Source organism: Plectropomus leopardus, chromosome 22, assembly GCF_008729295.1.
Source record: "Plectropomus leopardus isolate mb chromosome 22, YSFRI_Pleo_2.0, whole genome shotgun sequence".
In the NCBI taxonomy this organism is placed as follows: domain Eukaryota; kingdom Metazoa; phylum Chordata; class Actinopteri; order Perciformes; family Serranidae; genus Plectropomus; species Plectropomus leopardus.
Window position 1 is genome coordinate 6,502,757 of NC_056484.1, and position 21,451 is coordinate 6,524,207.

The 21,451-nt window shown below is 39.2% G+C and overlaps 1 protein-coding gene across 2 annotated transcripts in view; it reads left to right on the top strand.

Moving 5' to 3' along the window:
* Window positions 1-21,451, top strand: part of lhfpl3 (LHFPL tetraspan subfamily member 3) — a 50,633-nt gene that overhangs the window by 1,302 nt on the left and 27,880 nt on the right. The gene's annotated exons all lie outside the window — the stretch shown is intronic.

Consider the following 21,451-nt stretch of genomic DNA (forward strand, 5'->3'; position numbering starts at 1 on the left):
ATAGTAATTTGGTTTACTTAGAAAAAACAAGAAAATTTCACTTGTCATTTTTAAATTGCAACAACCTCACAAATTAAGTAAAGTACAGTCACATTTTTAAGTAAATCTAAGCATTAACCTTAGCAAACATACATTTAATAGTTAATTTTACTTCACTTTTTCAAGGCAATGGGTACCTAAGATTACTTCAAGTAAGATCAACTTGTTACATTTTATAGTTTGTCTGCACCTAAAAATCCAGATGTTGCTCTGATTTTGCAGCTCACATGCTTCAATAGACATTCAGTTCAGATTATTCTGAGCTCAGATGAGTATGACTTTAATTCCACAATAATCTCTACATTGTCAAAATCACAAGTTTAACCCTTGAAAAAAATGATCAGGGATAAAATGCTCATGCCTTTTACCTAAAATGTACATTGTTTTCAGGTCGAGTACTCCAATAGTGTGTCCAAAGAGCCCCATTTTGGTAGTTTTTGTCTAACGCAAAGCATTTCTACGCTTACTAGAGCCCTGATAAAACATTATGTAACTGTCTGAAGTGTAGGTGGAGTGACAACAGCCTTGGGAGAACGTAAGACCTCAGTGAAAACTCAGTGTGCTGATGCCTAAATAATGAAAAGATAAAAGCAGTTTTAACCGTTGCGTCTTTTGTTGGGGATGCTGTACTGATACCTGCAGGTCAGAAGTAGTCTTTGAGAGCCAGACAGTACAGCCCGGTCGCTGGAGGAAAAATGTTGGTATTGTAAGTTTCTGCAAACCACGAATATGTTACATTTGTACATTTGTGTCATGTCAGTGTTTTTAAAGTGAGCTGACTTTGTCATTGCGAGGTGGAGGGAGACACAACAACACCAGATGTTTTTTAGTGAGCCATCACTGTGTTTCCAACGGCTTCTTAACAACCAAACGTGGGTGTGTTTAGCGAGCCGTTACTGTTTTTCAACAGGGGATAATAACATTAAAAGCAATTGTTCTTTATGTTGTTGCATTTCCTTCCGACGTCATGGCAAAAAAAGTGGATTTTTATTTTTTTGCGGAGGCATCGTTGTGTTTCCTGCCAGGATTGTGCCACGAAAAGCGCATTTTTTTTTTTTTACCAAGACATCAACAGCTTCTCCAGCTGTGATCGGGGCACCAAGACTGGCTTTTTTGTGTGTGTTTTTGTGTAATCTTTTCCTAACCATAACCAAGTAGTTCCTTTACATAACTACGTGTAACCACAGTGTGTTTTTTCCACTATACAGTAATGTAAGTGTAACTTATCTGTGGTTTGCAAAAACATACAGTGCCAGTTTTTCTCTGCCGACTGGGTTGGACCGTGTTACAGTAACTTTTATCAATATGACTAAAACTATAATCAAAAAATATTTTCTGATTGTTTGTCATCAAGAAATTAAATATTCATGGTTTCAGTCCCTTTAATGCTTCTTATTTTTAAGTACATCCAAAATTTTGTCATATTAGCCAAAAAAACTATAGAAACACGACTATCAATATAAAAAAAAAAAAAACAACCTCAACCGCATCATAGAAAAAGGCAAGTCCTCAGTGTTATGAGCTTTACATTTAACGTCCGAGCATGAATCACAAATATGCAAATGAACTTTTTCTCTTAATGAGAACAGAGAGGGTCTCTCTAGCATCTTCAAACCCACCATACACATCAAATGAAAAAATAAAAACAGATTTAAAAAGACATTAGACAGGAAAAAATCAAAGAAGCACAACCATGTAGTATCTGACTGACTGAACTACTTCAATTATTTTTAGTCAAATTCCCAGCATCCTCTCTGAAGCAGACTGAGGAGATCTTGATCTCCTGCCAAAATTATATTTTTTTTCAAATAACTGGTGCAGCTCGGCTTTTATATCTCAGCCAACTACTTCAGTGCACAAAGAAAAAAAAATAGTTTTGTTTATCATCTGTTTATTTGGATCTCGTTTTAGCTCTAGCCCAGTGTCCCAGGAGTTAACAAAAAAAACATTTACTATAGGCTACTATAGAGCATGTGCACCATCATATACACAGCAGATACACACACACACTTAATATATACACACACACTCTTTCACTTATACTTTGGCACACGTAACAATGATAATACTCAATCCGTCAGTTATAATATAAGCATGAAAAATGTGATTATCTCAAATCATAACGATTTGCTCTGAATGTGTATTGGCCGTTTAACCCTTTGAGAACTAAGCAAATTGGCTCGCTTTCTCTCAAACAAACAGGAAGAAGAGACGAGCAGCTTACCAAGAGATGGCCCAAATGTGTGCAAGAAATTAATAAAATGTTACAAGAAAATAATCTGGAAAAAAAAGCCAAACAAAATTTGCAAGATTTAAGTTAAAAGTTTCAAGAAAATTCAAATAAGGAGAAAAACAAACTGTTTATAAATGTAGTTTTCTGGGCATTTTCCCCTGTTTTTGGATATCAAATAATCACCTCTATAGTTAATTTTCTGTTCTTTTTTTTTTTTAGGTCACCAATTTTTTTACCAAGTCTCTTGCCGGACACTTTTTGCTAAGTCGCTCATTATATATATTTTTCCTTCCTTTAATTTTCAAAGTAAATCCAATCAATTTTCTCAGGTTTCAGAGGGTTAAATGCTTGTGAAAGGCATCTGAACGCAGCACAAGCAAATTAATGTCAGTCCAGGTGTTAAAGGGTTAAACTCTTTAACTTTTTCCGAATAGTTAAACTGAATGTTCACGCAGTGTAACTCCTTTTTATTTCAAACCCTGAGTGCAAGATCATTATCGCTGCCTTCTTTAATACAATCAGTCCGTCTCTCTCTGAGCCTCAATTTGTCATTTGCCATTTTCATCACCTTTTTAGAAAGGTCAGTACTACGAGCTGTTCATGTCAGATTCATTTGTATTTGGACTCTTGGCAGTGTGACTTCTGTGACCTCTTCAATTTGAATCTGAGCTAATGCAGTCTTGAACTGTTTGACTCAAGCAGAGACGAGGAGGTAAAATAGTCTTTTGATATTCTCTTGTGCTTGAATTCTTGGATCTGCTGCAGTGAGGACGTAGCCTCTGTATATGGGGCATCGCCCTATCCACTGAGCCACCAGGCACCCCGTGTTTTTTTACTTTTAATGCTATCATCACCTGATGGTGTTGGGAAGGCTAGTCTCCTGTATCTTGGAAAAATTGCTTTTAGTTTTTCTGCTGCATTTATCTGGAACATCTTACAACATATCTTCAAACTCAGCACAATTCTTGCTATGAGCCAGTTTAAAACTATTATCACCAATCACTCTGCTTTTGAATGAAGCTGTTTTTAATGGTGTTCGGCTTGTTGTTGTTTGTTCTTTCTTTGCGTTTTCTGTGCTCTCGACACCATTGAAAACGAGGGCTTGCCCTCAGTGATTCCAGTTTTAGCTTTCTGTTGGTGCTGTCTTGATTTTCACATTACATTTGTTACGGCAAATGATAGTTAATGAATACTCACATTTAATCAAATAATAAAAATTACTATATGTATAAAATTTCAATTGTAGTTACAGGGAGTTATTAGGTAAAGTAATGCATTAAATTGTAAAGAAATAACAAGTAATGTGTGATACTTTTTTGACCAACGACTCCAACATCAGTCGGACGGTCATTAAAATGACCTTGACTCAACATTTATTTGTGAGAGTGGTGGACTTTTTAACATGCTGTGAAAAATTAGTGTCGTTAATAGACACAGCAGAACAAGTGTTTACATGAAGGAGCTGTAATTTAAACCAGAAACAAGATTTTATTTTCTTTCTGTGAGAAAATGAATGCCATTGCACTAATTTACACCCCCACAGAGAAACATATGATAAATAATGACTTTCTGAGCATAATATATGGTTCATTATTCCCATATAAATCAAATTTGTGTGTATGAATGATCTTCGCAGCGTCACACGCTGTGCATCTTCACAGATGCCTGCTCTTAAAACACAGCTTGTTCTCAATGGAAATTAAACATCATAACCAATAACAGTCACATTCATAGAGAGTCTGCTTTGCCTCCAGAAACACACAGCGGCTAAATATTCATTCTGATCGAGGGTGAACGTGTGTCCCAAAGTCCACTCTTCACTGGTTTTAGCGATAAATGTCAACCACAGACTGCTAATTCCTCCTTTCACAGCCATTGATTAGACATAGAGGTTAGTAGAGCCATTGACCAGCTGTGAGTGAAAAAAAAACACCACCGCTTAAGTATCCAAAACATCTCCAACCCAGCAGCTGTGAGCTGGATGCAGAAGCAGTGTGATGAGCTCTGTCAGAAGCCTAATGAGGGGCACATCCTGGCAGTTTGAGTCTTTGCAGTTTTCTTTTTTTGTCACAGATCAAAGCTGCTTTTTATTCCTCTGAGTCACATGTTGGATTTCACCATGTCAGGGGAGCAGATGTGACAGTTTGCAACACATTCAGGTGAAGAAATGAGTCAGATTTTCATCTCTGATGGTTTTTGTGAATGTAGTTTGGCACAGTGTAGAGTAATTAAGTGCATTTACTCAAGAACTGTGCTTATGTGATGGGCTGCAACTAACATCTGTTGTCATTCTTGATTAATCTGCCCGTTATTTTTTTGATTCAATTATTTGGCAATAAAATTGTAGAAAATATTGAAATGTGCACTCTGAGGCCAAGGTGACATAGTAGTATGGTATGTTTTATTTGACCAACAGTCCAAAAAAAATTCAAAATCATTCACTTTGTTGTTGTGTATGAAAAAAGGTAACAAATTCTCACATCTCAACAAAGGCCCAAGGAAATTTGAGCATCAAATATTGAATTTCCTGCATTCCGATGATTTGTTTTTCTTCATCAATATGTACCTTTTTGGCATCAATTTAAGGTGGAAATGTCAGTAATTTTGTCAGAAGAAAAGTTCTCTGCTGGTTCAATTTTATTAAAAGGCCATTTAATAGAGTTGCTCTAAAAACTACAAATGTTACAGGAGTTTCTGCTTCTTAGAGGCTACTTAAACACTTACAGCAGTGCGCCTGGAGCAGTTGATCAATGTGATCTCATCCCTACTTGTCATATTTTGACACTTTGGCAAAGCCCTCACCACTACTTTAATAATGTCATAGGGAGCTTTTTGCATTGTGTTTTGCCGCAGAAGGAGGCGGCACTAAGTCACATGGGGCATCTAACCCGATTAATGGGTTGGTGGTTAGAATTAGGCAACCAAAGTACTTGGTTTCGTGTAGGAAAAGATCATGGTTGACGTATTGACTCACAGGACTGACGTCTGACATGACAAAATGACTTTTGGGACACTAACACCAGTCTCCTGGGTTAAAGTCCTGTGCTTGTTGGACCGCCTCCATCTCCTGTCTGCCCACACTAAATGGACTGTCAGCCTGGTGCTTCTTATACAGACGCGAAACTGCCTAAATGGCGTATTTTGACATTCTAGTAGTGAGACTATAGGCAGAGATGATTGTATGAAGAAATCTTTCACGATCTGACACCAGCTTGTCTCAAAACATCAAGAGCATCCTGCATCGTAACATTATGTGAGAGAAAATATGGAAAAGACTCATAGATCCCCTTTAAATGCATTTTGCCACTAATACTTCTGGATTTTTACTCAAGTAAAATAATCTTCTTTGATCATCACAATGCTTCTTTCACTCACAGCCTCATTAGGTATCACTCTGTCTCTCGTCTTATCGTCTCACATTCTCGTTGCTGTGAAATCTGCCATTTAATGGTTTTCTGGGCAACTTAAATAGCCAATATTGAGGTGCTTTCTCTCTCTAAGCAGTCTGAAATCCTAAGGTGATTGTGAAAAAATCCTCCCAGTCAGATGTCATTTCAGGTGGTATGAGGAGGCTGTGATGTGCTATCAAAGGCAGCACTTGCAGCTCAGAGGCAGCCCTCCTCTCCGACGATGGGATGTCCTGAATGTTTGATGAGCTCTGCCTTCTGCTAGATAAAGAGAGTTTTAGAGATGAGTAATGATGATGGCTGTAACGATGTAGTCGTGTCTTTGCTTCTTTGCAGATGTAGGGAAAAAACACAGTCTGGTTTGAATGGTCTGTTTTATAGTTTGCACAAATCTTTTGCTTTGCACAGTTGGCAGGCGTTTATCGACAGAACTGGCAAGCGGCCCAAAGAGACAACTTTCATGTCTTTCTCTTCGGTTTCTCACCTTCACTTTTTATTTCTGCATGAACACTATCAGCTCTCCAACTGCTGAATTTTCCCGATTTCCATTTATAACTAAAAGATGGACACTATGGCTCTTATAGATTAGCATGGATACTTCCTTTGTTTTGGAACGGAAATTGTTGGCTGCACATCAGTCCACCAGGGATGAGACCCAATTCGTGTAAGCTGCCTGATTATTGTGTAAAATCAGACCTGATCATGTGGAATCATCTACAACCTTAAACAGATTAACACAGCATGAAAATAATGTTGTTGCCAAATGAGGGAGTATCTTTTGGAGAAAGCACGTTTCATCCCTCAGAGATTTGTAGAATCGATGCCAACGAGTATTGAACCTGCTTTAGAAGCTCGCATTTGCACATCTAAGAAATTTTATGTTGATTTTTTTTCTTTAGTTTCTCTTTTTCTTAATACTTTAGTTTTTCGAATGAATTAAAAGGATAATTTATCCACAGAATGATCATTTGTATTTCAGTTACTCACACCATGTTGCGTTGAATTTGTGAAGGAAACTTTGTTTTTTTGTTTGCCTCCTCAGTAAACAAAGTATCCAAAAACAGAGAAAACTCTTAATGAATTGGAGTAGAATTGGGTGCATTAAACAACAGCACAGCTAAAGTGTTTAAACTCATTGCAGCCTTCCTAAATGTGTGGGTTATACACGAATTCTTGTGCATTACTTGTAGACATAAGTGGGAACAGTGCGTTAGAACAGCCTGACCAGAAGCATACAAAAAAAGATAAATTCAACGTAACAGGCAGTGAGTAATTGACAAATGATCATTTCGTGGGTGAAGTGTTCCACTATACAGCTTTTAAAAAAGAAATCTGGAGGAAGCCAAATGGATTTTTCACAAACGAATGACCTGCAAGGTTATTAATGTCTTAAAATTTATATATAAAGCCACAAATAAGTTAATTATTTCCCATTAATAAATCCATTAGCCACAACATATGAACCCTTTTTAAAAGCATACTAAAAAGTCCCACTGATAATGAAAATAGGTGACACCTTGGCGCTCAGTAACTGCCAGGGCTTCTGATTATCATCTGAATCACAAAAACACACATGAAGGTTTAAATGGCATGAAAAGCGGCACATTTTATTTTGCTGTAAATCCATAGAAATCCACAGAATCAGATGTGGGTCTGTTATCTGGTTGTCTCAGCAGCAGCTTCCTGTGCAGTAAGTGGCTTCCCTCGTGTTGCTCTAAGTGGTCTCACATTCGGAGCCACAACTAAAAAGTCCATTTGGCTGCTGGTTGTTTATTGATCCAAATGTTGATTTCCAGAATGTCAGGAAGAAGTGCTCTGACAGGGACATCTTCATGTGCCGCAGTTCACTTCTGTGTTATTGTTAGAGAGTGACAGAGAACACAAAAGCTCTGGTCGCCTTATGTGTGACGCACGATAACACAGTGTGATAAAAGCATCAGACTGACTGATATCATATTACGTGAGCGCTCGGTGCGTCTTACGGCATTCAATTTTACACCTCTTCAGAAAGATGTCAAGCAGAAAGGGGACGTTCTGCTTATCACCGTCACATTGTGTGTGTGTGAGAGAAGAGGGAAAGATATGCAGAGACACTATCACACTGCGTCTGCAGAGGAGAAGAAGAGATAATGAGGACCGATCCAGGGAATGTTTGAAAGCTGAAGTCTTCGTGTTGAAATACTGCTCGTGTCATTTCTGTCACCGTAATAACAACGCAGGTTTACTCCATCACATTCATCATATCTCATCTGAAGTTAGAAATCAACATATATAATAAAAATCACACATTATATTTTATGTTTCTTTCTGAAAGATGCGTAAGAATAGTATTGCCTACAATTAAATTTTCTTTTTTTTTTGCTTTTGTTGTTAATTAATTCCTTTATCTATTTGTCCGACTTCGTATTTAGATTTAGAAAGAACACACTGTTGAACGCGATCTCTCTTTTACAAGTGTGCAAACAGAACAGCTCAAACACAAAGTTAAATAAAGGCAACACAAATGATAGTTAAGCCTTTAAAACCTGAGCCTGACTTCTTTCAAAAACATGGGTAGAAAGCATTGAGCAATTTAACAAGACATGGCCCCAAAAATTAGCAGTAAATTAGTCAAAAAGGAGAGATAAAGAAGAAAAAAGAGTACCAAGAAAAGTACCTGAAAATAAGCAAAACTTTTTTCTTGTAACATAATTTTCAATATATGGTTATAATACTTATATAATTTTCTGGAGATTTTCCCCATTTTTCCCTTTTTAATTTTTAACAAATTTTCAGGTCATTTTCTTGTCAACTTTTACGAATGTCTTGCAATTTGTGGTACATTTCTTGTCAAGTTGCTCATTCCCTTTATACTCATGTTTTTGAAAAAAATAACATGTTATCTGAACTACGTCATACGAAACACAAAGGGAACATATCTGTGCTCGCCATGTTATTCTAGCGACTCAGCTGCAATGTAGCACTTAAGAAATGTCCAACCAAAATGTTCACGTGCACAAAATAGAGATATGATTTACCATATGACACATTTGAACGTCAGGCTGAAATCACTGATCTCACCCCTGAATATAGCTGTTATAAGTTCGGAGGGTGGCCCTATAAAAATAGACACTAAATAAATAAATAAAAGCAAGTGTCTGCTGGCAGTAATTGGCTGTTGATCAAAGCTAATATAAAAAAAAAAAAAGAAAAAAAGTCATCTTAATGTGAGCTCTGTGAACACTTGCAGTGTCGCTGAGATGGTCTGGATTTAAAGCCGAGAGCTAATGACATCAGCCCGGTCTTTATCCTCTCACACATATAATGAAGGACCGGAAGAGTCTGAGAGGCTTTACAGTGATGTAACGTGACCACACTCGAGACTGACACACACACACACACACACACACACACACACACACACACACACACACACACAAAAAGCTATTAGAGGAAAAAAAGGAAGAAGATTCAGTGTGTTCACCCTAAGGTTTTTAGATGAAACCCTCTGCCCTCTTTTCCTTTACTCCCTCTGTGGACTCAGTTAAGTGCCCAGCTGGTTTCCTCCAGCTGCCCTACAGGAAAACTTCTTTTTTCTTTTTTTTTTTTGAGCTCAGAAAGGTCACAGTGGATAGACAGTGATTTTTACACAGAGTCAGAAAGAAAGAAAAATGCTACAGAAGCAAAAACAAAGAAGAGATGTTGACGCATGCGGGGTGAATCAGCCAAATTAAAAGCCAGCCAAGTCAGCTGAAGCTCGCAGATCTCAAAACTACAGACTAATTCTGAGTCTGAGGATTAAGAAAGTGGATCACCTCCTTTAGCTGATGAGGTTTTTAAAGGTACAGTGACCAACCTGTGACCTCTATAAGCCTATAAAGTTGACACTCTTGTAGCCTCATTTAACAACAGAAGCCTTTACCATCGTGGACAACAATAATACAATCAAGATGCCACTTTAGTGTGCTGTTTTCTTGGTTTGCTTGAGAATTAAGCACATTTTATTATTTAGCGCACCTTAATATGTTTGTCTGCCTACCGCCCAAGTTACAGTCTACAGTTTACTAAAGGGGACCTATTATGCTCATTTTCAGGTTCATACTTGTATTTCATGTTTCTATTCAAACATTTTTACACCCTTTAGTGTTCAAAAAGCACTTTGTTTTCCTCATACTCTGTGCCGGAGCACCTTTATTCACCCTCTGTCTGAAACACTCTGTTTTAGCGCCTCTCTCTTTAAACAACCCTCCCAAAAAAGCTCAGTCTGCTCTAATTTGTCATTATTTTCGTGTCTCCCATATCCGCACCCTCACGACATCTCTGCTTCATCATTACAACCATGGTAATAACTGTAACGGAGTATAGCAGCACTTTTTACAGTGAAAAATCGCCAAATAAAAGCTTCTAAGCACAACCAGACATGTTCCAGTGGCCACCAAGATTACATGTTTCCCTGATGTTAGCGTGTAGCAGTGTAGGCTATATGTATATAAACACTTGCAGTAGCGTGCCTGGAGTGGACGACCATGTGAGGGAATCTGTCATGAGCCGATTTCAGCTAGTCTCAAAATGACAAAAAACTTTGGAAACAGAGTATTCAGGAAGGTCTGAAGCCTGAGGTTTTTACTCACAGTGATTATATTTTACATACAATTATCTAATTATTTGAAACTTTGTCCACATTTACTATGAGCATCCAGCATTGTAACATTATATATGTGACAGAAAGTAAGGAAAATCACAATTAGGCCCCACTCTAAACAGTCCAAAAGAGGCTGACGAACAATCTCACTACGCCCATTTAATAGCTGTTTCAGAGAAGGTCTAATTTAATTTTTTCTGAGCACTTTTAGGACTTCTCTTCAAGGTTGGATTAAACTAAATGGACTTTGTAATGAGATGTTTTTGTCAGCTATTGTTACCAAGGTCAAGGATAAACTGTCAATCTCAATTTTTAACACAACATGGTCAGAAAGTCCTGAAAGTGCTTGAGAATAGGAGTCTTTAATGAATAGACAAACTACATCTGCTGAAGATCATGCACTAAAGGCTCCAAAACAGCTAAAAAAATGGACCTTATTGTAAAATACTTTTGCTCAGCTAAGATGAAGAATGAAAATTCTGTTTCCAGTCAAAAAAATTCAAAAATTGACTAGCCTACTCGCATATTATTACAGTTTAATTGGTACAGCTAAAGATTACAGGTTTAATCTTTGCTCCTTTTAACATGCCAAAGTGTCCTTGAGCAAGACACTGAACTCACATGTTGCATTTTATGGATTCAACATATGTGTATTAAAAAAAAGTCTTACTTTGGTAAAAATGTCTGCCAAAAAATACAATATTATGTACAAAGACATTTTTAAAAAGCAAAATTTAAACACACACTGCTGCAATAAATGTCACAAAACAACTTTTTTTAAATACAGAGAAAATTGCAATTTTTGTTTATTTTATAATATGACAATATATTTAACAATTAAATGGGATGTTACAATGTAACATGTGTATTTCGTTATTTTCTGAGGGTGTCAGCCCCTGCACAGGTGGTTGTTTTGTGGTTTGAGATAAGAAAAAAGTCACCCCTTTAAACACAGTCATAAAAAGATATAGAGCTTCATGAAATCACAAGTACAAATGCAGAAATGATAAAGAAAAAGCTTGAAATGTGTCCTTAAAAGTCTGCCACCCAGACGATCAGTGATCTACTTAATAGAGCTGTCACCCAGAGAGAATAAATCTAACAACAGTGTGGGTGAGGCGATTTAAAGGTGTCCCGGAGGGTGAGGTGTTTTATGGGGTGTGTGGTCTGGTGGAGAGGTGAGGTCGAACATCATGTCCAAGATGGTGCAATCACAGCCGGACTTGAGGTCCTAAAATCTGCCTGCCAGCTGCTCGCAAATCTGCTGCAGCCAGGAGAGAAATTTGACATTAATGTGCGCTAACAATTTCGTAGGTAACAGTTTGGTCGGGGCTACAAGCTGCTGCAGGATTGTACTTTCACTAAAAAGAATTACAAGGTCTCTTATGGTTTGAGCTGGAGTGTTGTTGACCTTGAGAAAATGATCTCATATTCTTGACTTTTTATTGTTATTTATATACAACTTTTACAAAGTGCTTGACAGATATGAAAACATATAAACACACTGACATGAATCATGACAAAAGCACCTAAAATACAGGATAAATAACAATGAATAAATTGCTAGCCAAAGTCTACAGCAATGCTACTCTGAGAGCCAGAATATTGTGGCATAAACTGGACCCAACAGAACGCGAAGTGGAGCGATTGTATGATGAATTTAATGGTTCAGTCAGTACATGATGTCAGAAAAGGTCAAATTATTGTGTTAGTCTGACTCAAACTAGACCTTTAAAATACATGTAAACATGATAGTACAACTGAAATCGGACTGAATCGAATTTCTCCAAAATCGGACTAACACCCTGATTGGATGTCGAGCTATGCCATTGTATAAACATATAAAATAAATCAGTAAATCCTCTGTGTAATTTGGAGAAGTCCATGTAATGCTCAAAAAGTGACCATTAAAATTTTAAAATCGATGTGGTAACAAATAGGCAACCCTAGTTAAAAAAAAACAAAAAACATTTTGTATGTGCCAGGCGAGCAGCTCCATTGGAATAAACTGCACAGCACAAACTTGAAATAACCTCCTAGACATCCCCGACTCTGACCACTTTTAAATCAAAGCTAAATATGTTCAGTTTTAAATAATTTTAAATAATCTTTGCACTCTTGTCTGTGCTTTTGCTATTTTTAATTGGGATTTTTTTTTTCAAAAAAAAATGTCCAACTCATTGTCATTCATCCCTACAGCCGTGGCAGTGACATGAAATACAGGATAAATGTACATTTAATGAGCATAAAATACAAGCGACACCAGAAAAAAAACACTGCACAGATATTGTCAAGGTCACATTTATTTTGAGTCATTTACTGCAGCTTGTTGATAATAATAACATGTCATCCTGAGGCGATGATGAGTTTGTCTTTTATTAGCCGAGGTGTGATGGACAGATGGGGCTGCAGGAGCATCTGGAGCCCGTTTGAGGTAAAGCGAGAGTGGTGTGCCTGATTGGGGAATCGCGAGGTAGTTAGAGCCTTAAGTGTGACTGACAGTTTTGATTGCAGAGTAGTTAGGATGCCGAATGAGCGGAGAGATGGAGATTATGTGAGATGAGGAGAAGAAGAAACGGTCAGGGCTGACAGATGAAAATGACACCCAGAGTCCCTCGTTCTTCAAAATGCTGTGGGACTGTAATTATGTTCTATAAAATGGATACTCGTCTGTTCAGGGTAAAATTGCAATGAAATGAACCACAGCAATAGGGGTGTAAATTCACATGCACAAACAACACATAATATAATAGCACCAAGGCCACTGATATTGTTTGACTGGTATGGTGGGGGGTGGGGGGAGGGGGGTACCTTGGCTTGTTTGTAAGTTGGCACAATATGTTAAAGACGCTTTTTATACATTTCAGTGGATGATTAAAGCTGTACTTATGTATATCTATGAATATATATATATATATAGTTATTAATATATATATAGTTATTAAAACCATTTGAAACCTAAGCAAGTAGGATTAATTCCTTTCAAAAACATAGGGCGAAGGCAATGAGCAACTTAACAAGACATGACCCAAAAATCAGCAGAAAAGTTTGAGTGAGTCAGGCAGCAGAGTTTGAATGTATTGGAGTTTATTTGGATTTTTGGAGGTGGAACCGAAGAGGATGCTGTTACGGAGTAATCTAGACAGGAAGTGACAAAAGCGTAAATGAGAGTTTCAGCAGCTGAGAAGGAGAGAGATGGGTGGAGACGGGTGATGTTCCGGAGGTGGAAGAGTGCAGTTTGGTTATTTGATTAATGTGGGGTTCAAAGGTGAGGTTTGTGTCGAAAATCACGCCAAGGTTGCGGATGGTAGCGGAGGGCGACAGGGTGGAGTTATCAACGATGGCGGAGGAGCGGTGAGGGGACTTTGTGAGGGATTTGGGGCCAATAATAATGAGTTCAGATTTATCGCAGTTCAGTTTGAGAAAGTTTGTTTGCATCTAGAGTTTGATTTTGGACAGGCAGTCGATGAGAGTAGTATGGGTTTGAGTGGAGATGGTTTTAGTGCAGATGTAGAGTTGTATATCATCAGCATAACAGTGGAAGTGGAGGCCAAGACCGACAGATGATGTCACAGAGGGGGTGGAGGTAAAGGATGAAGAGGAGGGGACCAAGTACTGAACCTTGAGGGACACCGTGGGACAGAGGGACAGTGGAGGAGGTGAGATAAGATTTAAACCAGGTGAGGGTAGTGCCAGTGTGATGTTGAGGGAGTATTAGAGACGGGACAAGAGGATAGTGTGGTTGATGGTATCAAAGGCTGCAGAGAGGTCAAGGAGGATGAGGAGATCATTTGTAACTTTGAGGCGTGCTGTTTCTGTGCTGTGTTTAGTGTGGATGCCTGACGGAAATGTTTCGAAGAGGTTATTGGAGTAGAGATGGGTTTTCAAATGGGTGGTAACAACAACACGTTCTAGAGTTTTTGATATGAAGAAGACGTTGGAGATGGGCTGGTAGTTACTGAGGGAATTGGGATCGAGACGGGTTTCTTGAGGATTGGAGTAACACAGGCCAGTTTGAGAGGTGGGGGGACAGAGCCAGTGCTGAGGAGGTGTTTGATATTGGTGATGAGGGGGGAGATAACAGGGAGGCAGTTCTTGAGGAGGGTAGATGGGATGGGGTCCAGACAACATGAAGTTATTTGTGTCAGTGATGTATTTGGACAGTTGCAGGGGGAAACTGGGGAGAAATGAGCCAGAGCTGGAGTGTTGGGGGGAATGGTGGGAAGGGGGGTGGGCAGGTGAGGTGGATGGAGTCAATTTTGTTTTGAAAAAAAGGAGAGGAAGGAGTTGCATTGATCTGATGTGAATGAGTTGGTGAAGTTGTCAGGGGAGGAGAGGAGTTTTTTGATGGTGGAGAAGAGAGCCTTGGAGTTATTGGAGCCAGAGTTGGTCATGTGGGAGTAGTAGGTGGACCGGGTTGAGTTCAGAGCATCTTTGTAATCTTGGAGGAAGTCACTGTAGGCTTGCAGGTGAACTGTAAGGTGGGTTTTGCTTTCTGATTGGTTGTGGATGACGCTGAAGTGAACGGGGATTGGGGTTGGGTTGTCTCATGTGCTGTTTGTTGTGATGACGTCGTGGGAAGTTGCAGAAGTGGCAGGACCATACAGAGGAGTTTGGGAATGAGAAATTGTAGTTAAATAAACGGCCGGACCTTCTGTGACGACAGGAATGGAGGTCTGCGTGGTTGTGAAAGTGTGGATCTGTGGTGGAAGTGAAAAGCAGAGGCATGATGGAATACATCAACAGTTCTCTGGACAATTTTTTGATGATTTTGTATAATTTTTTCGAATAGGCTCACCATAGCTAATTATCAAGACAGTTTCTTGTTACATTTTACTATTTTTTTTCCACAATTTTCTGAACATTTCTTGCCAAGTTGCTCCCATGTTTTCAAAAGAAATAAAAAGCAATTATCTCAAGCTCCTTAGGATTAAATGCTTGTGGAAGATTTCTGAACGCAGCAAAACAAAAACAGATGTCGACTCTGAAGGGTTAAAAACTATCAGAGTTGAACCTCTAATTACACCCTCAATTTGCTTGCAATGATGGAGTGATGTGTGTTTCTCTGAGGTTTCTGCAGTGTTTGCCAGCGGCATGGCTTCATACATGTTTCATGAGGTTCTCTTATGTTTCGCTGAGGCCACAGAAAGGCACTGTGAGTCTGTTGGCATTTTCCACAGCTGTGGTGCCCTTTAAATTGGTGGGATGATGATGGGACAGTGTCCAGTTGCCAGACAGAGGGAGCTGGTGGTGAAGCTGACGGGGCGATAACGAGGTCTTTCCAGGAGTCTCTGCAGGATGTGGATGTGCAGAAGTTATGGGGCTTAATAACGCTCCTAATCAGGTGCTAGTTACAGAGCAGCAGGAGAGCTAACAGCAGGGGATTTGAAATGAGAGCGCTGAATGGCACCAGGAGAGGAAGTAGAGTGATTGGCAGCTCTGAGTTTGACATCCCCGGTGTGTTGTTGTCGAACAGTGTGTCTGTGTGTATGAAAGACAAGAGATTTATTCAGCGAGTGGGAGTATCACTGATGCGAGCAGCAGCCATCGATGTTATTTTTCCTCTCCGCGAAAGAAAAAATCACTCCCAATCTGCTGTTGTAATATCCTATTGTATTATGTATCCCTGAGGGAGCGTCACTAAATAGCTAGCCCGCTGCACGAGGGATCAGTGACAAATCCCCCAGCAGGGGAAAGTGATAATCTCAAGGAGCATAAGCTCGTCCCGGAGGAGAACAAAACACTGTTTTTCCTGCTGCCTGTAAAAGTCTTATGGGAAGCTCCAGAATAACACTAACTAACTTATTCGTCAGAGTTGTGTATCAGTCTTTTCTGCATATCAAAAGGCTACCATGATGGTGGATTTTATTGTCTCCGAGTGATTCATATTTTATCCACATTCATTTCATTTCTGGATCAACATCACCTTTTTTGTGCTGCATTCAGACGCCATTCACAAGTATTTCGATCGTTGAATCCCGGTTTGGTTTCATCCAAAAACACGGAGGGAAAAAAGCAATGAGCTACTTGAGTACTGCATGAATTATTATAGATTTGTAGAAAGAAAACATTTTTAAAAAGGCTAGGGAAAAATGTGCAGAAAAATAGATATCTAATTATCATAATGATATATTTATATTGGCTAATTTCCAGGCAATTTCCTTGTACTTTTTACATATTTCTTGCCAATTTGGGGTCTTTTCTTAAGTAGCTCATTGCCATTTCCCCATGTTTTTGAAAGCACTCAAGTTGATTGGCTCAGATTTCAAAGGGTTAAATAATCATTTATTGATATGCACACACTTTATCCATTTTAATATGACATTGTAAAAATGTTATTTTGATTAAGTGGCTAACTTTAAATCCACCATATGACCATACAGAAAATTTTGGACTAACTCCACTCAGTCAATCAAAGCTTTTCCTGATTGATTCTGCCTGTTAAGTAATTGCTAAAATCCTTCCAGTCAGACCAGTTTGCAGAACTAGAACCAAATCCATTATTCAGGGTCCAAACAGTGTACCATTAAATATATTACTTTTTGGCTACCATTGTCAGAAATGAGTGCAGCTCTGTGTCTTCTTTAAGTAAATGTCAAAGTATATTAAAGGAAAAGTGCTTAAATCTGCCTTTAATGTTCCAAAATCCAGGTTGATGAGCATTTGAGGCCTGTAACTATCAACACAGAAATTGCTCTTTTGTCGTCGTTGTTTGCAGGGTTGCATCAATCCAATATTCAACATTAAATATAGATTTTATGTCATCATTTAATTCAGTGTGTTTAGCAATCATAGGCCCTATGTCATTGTACATAGAAAGGATCCGGATGAGTTTTACATAGTGAGGTAAGGGAGAATAGTTATACACACATCAGTGTAGAACTGAGATGTTTTCTTCATTAAAGTTGTAATGTGTGCAGATGTTACTTTTTTCCTTACATAGTGAGGTCCACATATTTTAAATGTAGAGAAAAGTGAGCACTGATATCAGATTGGTAAATTCTTAGTTTTGAAATAGCCTGATTTCACTCCCATGGCATAATAATTCACCGCTTGGACAGAGCCCCATGTGTCTTTTTGAAGCTGGGGACACCCTTTAGTGCCCTGGCGTTGCTTTAATAACACTCTTTCTAGGGTTTTGCAATATGCACCATTTGGAGTAAACTTATCATTCAGATTTTCAGAGCATTCACATTGTGGGACATTGTATTTAGACCAGATTTGCTGTTTTATTATCAAATACAACTCGAGTTCATTTGATTTTTGACAGGATATTTGTGCTGTGGTGATGTGATGTAGGTCCTTTGAAGATACTTGTGAAGCACAGACACTTGAACATCAGCCTGCTGTGGGCATCCATGTGTCCCCAGCCAATGCACTGGGATGCATTTAGATTGGAAGTCGAGATTACCAAATCGGAATTATTGACTTCGGACTCGCATCTTGGGTATGATGTCACTCCTTGCTCTGACTTATGACTTTGAAAGTTAGTGGAATGCAGCCGGAAATACGCTGAAATAGAGGACTGTGAATATTTTTTTCCCCTGCACAAATATTCCATAGAGGTGTGCATGCAGCCACAGTCAATTTTTAAACATTTCCTTGCAAATTTTTTCAGACCAAAATCTGCATTTGGTGTGAAACGGCTTTTAAACTCGGGGCTCAGCGCTGTCATCAGAGTGGACTGTTTCAGGCTCACAGTGTTCTTCCTGGGTGACCAAATTGGTGTAAAAAAAAAATCCTACAGAAGCTCCTGGAGATCGACTGAGGCTCAGCACCTCTGTTAGTCGAGACTGTCATGTCAAGCACAGCACTCAAGTCTTCCACGCCTCATTAAGATTTGATTATCCCGTCTCCCCAGGAGTAATGTAATTAGTGTAACCAGGATGGTTGAGTGGAAAGGCTGATTACAGCTCTGCCCTGCTGCTCTGACCTGTACCACTTAGACACCTACAGTTACGAGGAGTCGTCTGTGAGGAGGTGGTGACCAGCGACTCCTCATAACCTCAGATGACCCGGAAACTTCTGCCAAAGTTGCCCATCAGAGCTAAAAACAAGACTGAGCTTTGAGGCTCTCCTTGCTGTGATGAGATGTGACAGGCTAAATGCGAGAAATGAGACCCGCGGACCGACAGTACGCCAAATCGACTGGCGAATGACTTTGTAGCTTCTTGATCCCTCGGGCTTTTTCAATCTGGGCTCACAGTTGAGGTATTTTGAACATCACGGCTTTGCCGACGACCTCACGGATTAAATGCTGCTGTTGTTGTTCTCATTGTCTCTCTGCAGCGGGTCACTTTGATATAAATTATAAATGCAAACATAACTGCTTGTTTGTGAATAAATCATTACACTCACATGAATGAAGGCCTCTGAGTGTGTCAAGTCTCATGTGGCGCTTTTTAAAAAAAATTTCAGTCATGTTTGAGTCGCACAAAGTAAATATCCTCATTTATCCGCAGATAGCAGCTGAAGGCTAACGACTCTGATTCTCAAGAATGCAAATGAACCTGTAGCTTTTCTGGAATCGCGTACAGTTAAATTAAAAATATCCAACTAACAACATGCTGCCCATCCTCTCCAGCTCTCTCTCCTTTTTCTCCTCAATCTGTTTGTATATCTACTCGGTCCAGAGCGAGCTCCTCTCTCTCCCCTGCTTCATAATTACGAGAAGAAGCAAGTTGAATTCTACCTAATTAGGACCTGAGGGCAAAGAGAGAGAAATAACTTCACACAATTAATCTCAGCCCGAGGGCGACGAGAGGGTGCCGTGTTTTAGCAACAAAAATGGGGAGATGTGATGTTTAACAACTAGACATCATGTTTGTATGAACATGTTTACTGTGCAGGGAAAGACAATACGTGGTGTTAAGTAATTAAACTGCAAGATCTGACTGTTGAGAGGCGCCTCCATGCTACTAATGATCTAAGCATTTTAATTCACCAGCATGTCTGTGGGCTGGTTTCGGCTATTTCCGTGTTGGCAGGGAAAATCTGCAAAGCTCCCGCTTCATAATTTGAAAGCCGAGATGTTTTGATTAGTTTTTCCACGACCCAGTCGCCAGATAAAATGTTGGCATTGTATGTTTCTGCAAACCACCGATACTTTTAGATTTGCGCTGCCATGCCATTGTTCAGACAGCCCAAAATTCGAAACATTAGTCCGAAAAATGTCCCGATTGAGACAGGTGCCCATTTCTCTGACAAGACGTTTTTTTCAAAATCAAACACCCATTGCTCCCAAGTCCCAATTCTCTGAAAATACTCACTCTCTGTAGTTAGTGTCAATTTTCCTGCAGCATTTAACTCTTAGAAAACTGGAGCAACATCACCTGTCGTGTGCTGTATTTAAATCATCAAACCCTGAGGCAAGAAATTGGTAGATTTTTTTAAAAGCTAGGCAAAAATGCCCAGGGAAAAAGAAAAAAGCTCTGAAAAAATGACATAACGACAAATTTCTCGCTAATTTTTGGTTGTTTTTTTCTTTTGTTACCCATAACCTTCTTCCCATGTTTTTGAAAGAAGTCAAGCCAATTTGCTCAGGTTTTGAAGGGTTAAGCCACCAGTCCTGGGTGTTTTTACCAAACCTTCATTTAGTCTCTTAGCAGCATTTGAGGCACCGACTCTGGGTGTTTTTCACCAACGGTGTTCTGGCATCTCATCTACGTGTCACACCATCCACCGTCCCCTCCACCTCACAATGACAAAGTCAGCTTATACACTATGTCACCTTAGAAATGTTGATATGATGCATGTGAAAAATGCAAATGTAACACATTAATAGTTGGCAGAAATTAACAAGGCCAATATTTCTTCTGGTGACTGGGCAGATTTCCAAGATGGAAGCTTTTAGTCTGTCACCATCTCGAAACAGAATCTCTGAGGGAAAAAGTTTGATACTGTTTGAAAATCTGAGTGAGGAAAAAGACTACCAGTTATTATGTTTATAAAAACTTGATACCTCAGTATTCTTTTTGTCTTTTACTTGTGTATCATTGAATACGGAAGAAAGGTAATAAAACTATTTCAGGTAAAAGAAATTACTCGACAGTTGATCCGTCTGTTTTCTTTCTGTAAACAAATGACTGACCAGCAGCAGACAGCAGCTATATCACGCTCCCGTTTGATCCATTAGACTCTGCAGCTGCGTCCGCTGTCGTCAATACGTCTTTCCCCTCTGCCGCCAGCTTTCACATGTTTCCCAGAGGAGGGGCAGGCTTTATAGATTTCCCATCGGGGGTTTATCTTCTTGATCACTGGGCCGGGATGGAGAAGACAGCCGTTTGATTTATCCTCCTCCTCCTGAGTTAGGCAGCAGGACAAGGACACAGTGACCCATTTGAAACTCTGTGCCTCGGATAAGCTCGCGTGTGTCCGTGCGTGCGCGTTTGAGTGATGTTCATTTCAACTTGTGCGAGTGTTTGAGTTAATGAGTGATGCTGGTGTCGAGGAGACAGACGCACGGGCTCAGATCTTCATCATATATCAGATTCTGTTATGACACCTGGCTGTCATTGTTCCAGGGTGAATGATGCGCAGATGCTCCTTGATTTATAGAAAAGACACTTCTGTGAAGGTTTCATCACAATGCCCAATTTCAAAGCCTGAAAAACAGCAATGGACTCTCTTTTCCAATGACAGCCAGGAGGACATGGCTTTAAGAAAGCTGCTTTTCCGTTTTAGCAGATATTACAAATGATGTCGAGAGTGAAAAAGTGGCTGATACGTCACTCTTTTGTTGATTCACAGAATGTCACTTTTGGTTTGTGATATTTTGCTCATGTTCTGCACTGATTTTTACTGTCAACCTGCATATTACTGGTGTAACACTCTTGTTTCACAGTCATATGTTGATTCTTGGTGGTATGCAACTTTGACTAGTCGTAGGTTCTCACGCTTCAATCGCTTTGTGTCACAAAACAATGATAAGTTACTCCACTTCAGTTGCAAATATTCAACATCATCAGTGCACCACTTCCCAACAGCTTATGTTGATTCTTAACTAACATATATTACTGCTGGTAGTAAACAGTATTTCACTTTTTTATATTTGCAAATTCAAAAATGCAGTTTTTTGAAAAGATACGATATGTATGCCAAGACATAAACACTTTTACCTGTATATACGCAGATTCATGTGAATTTAAAGTA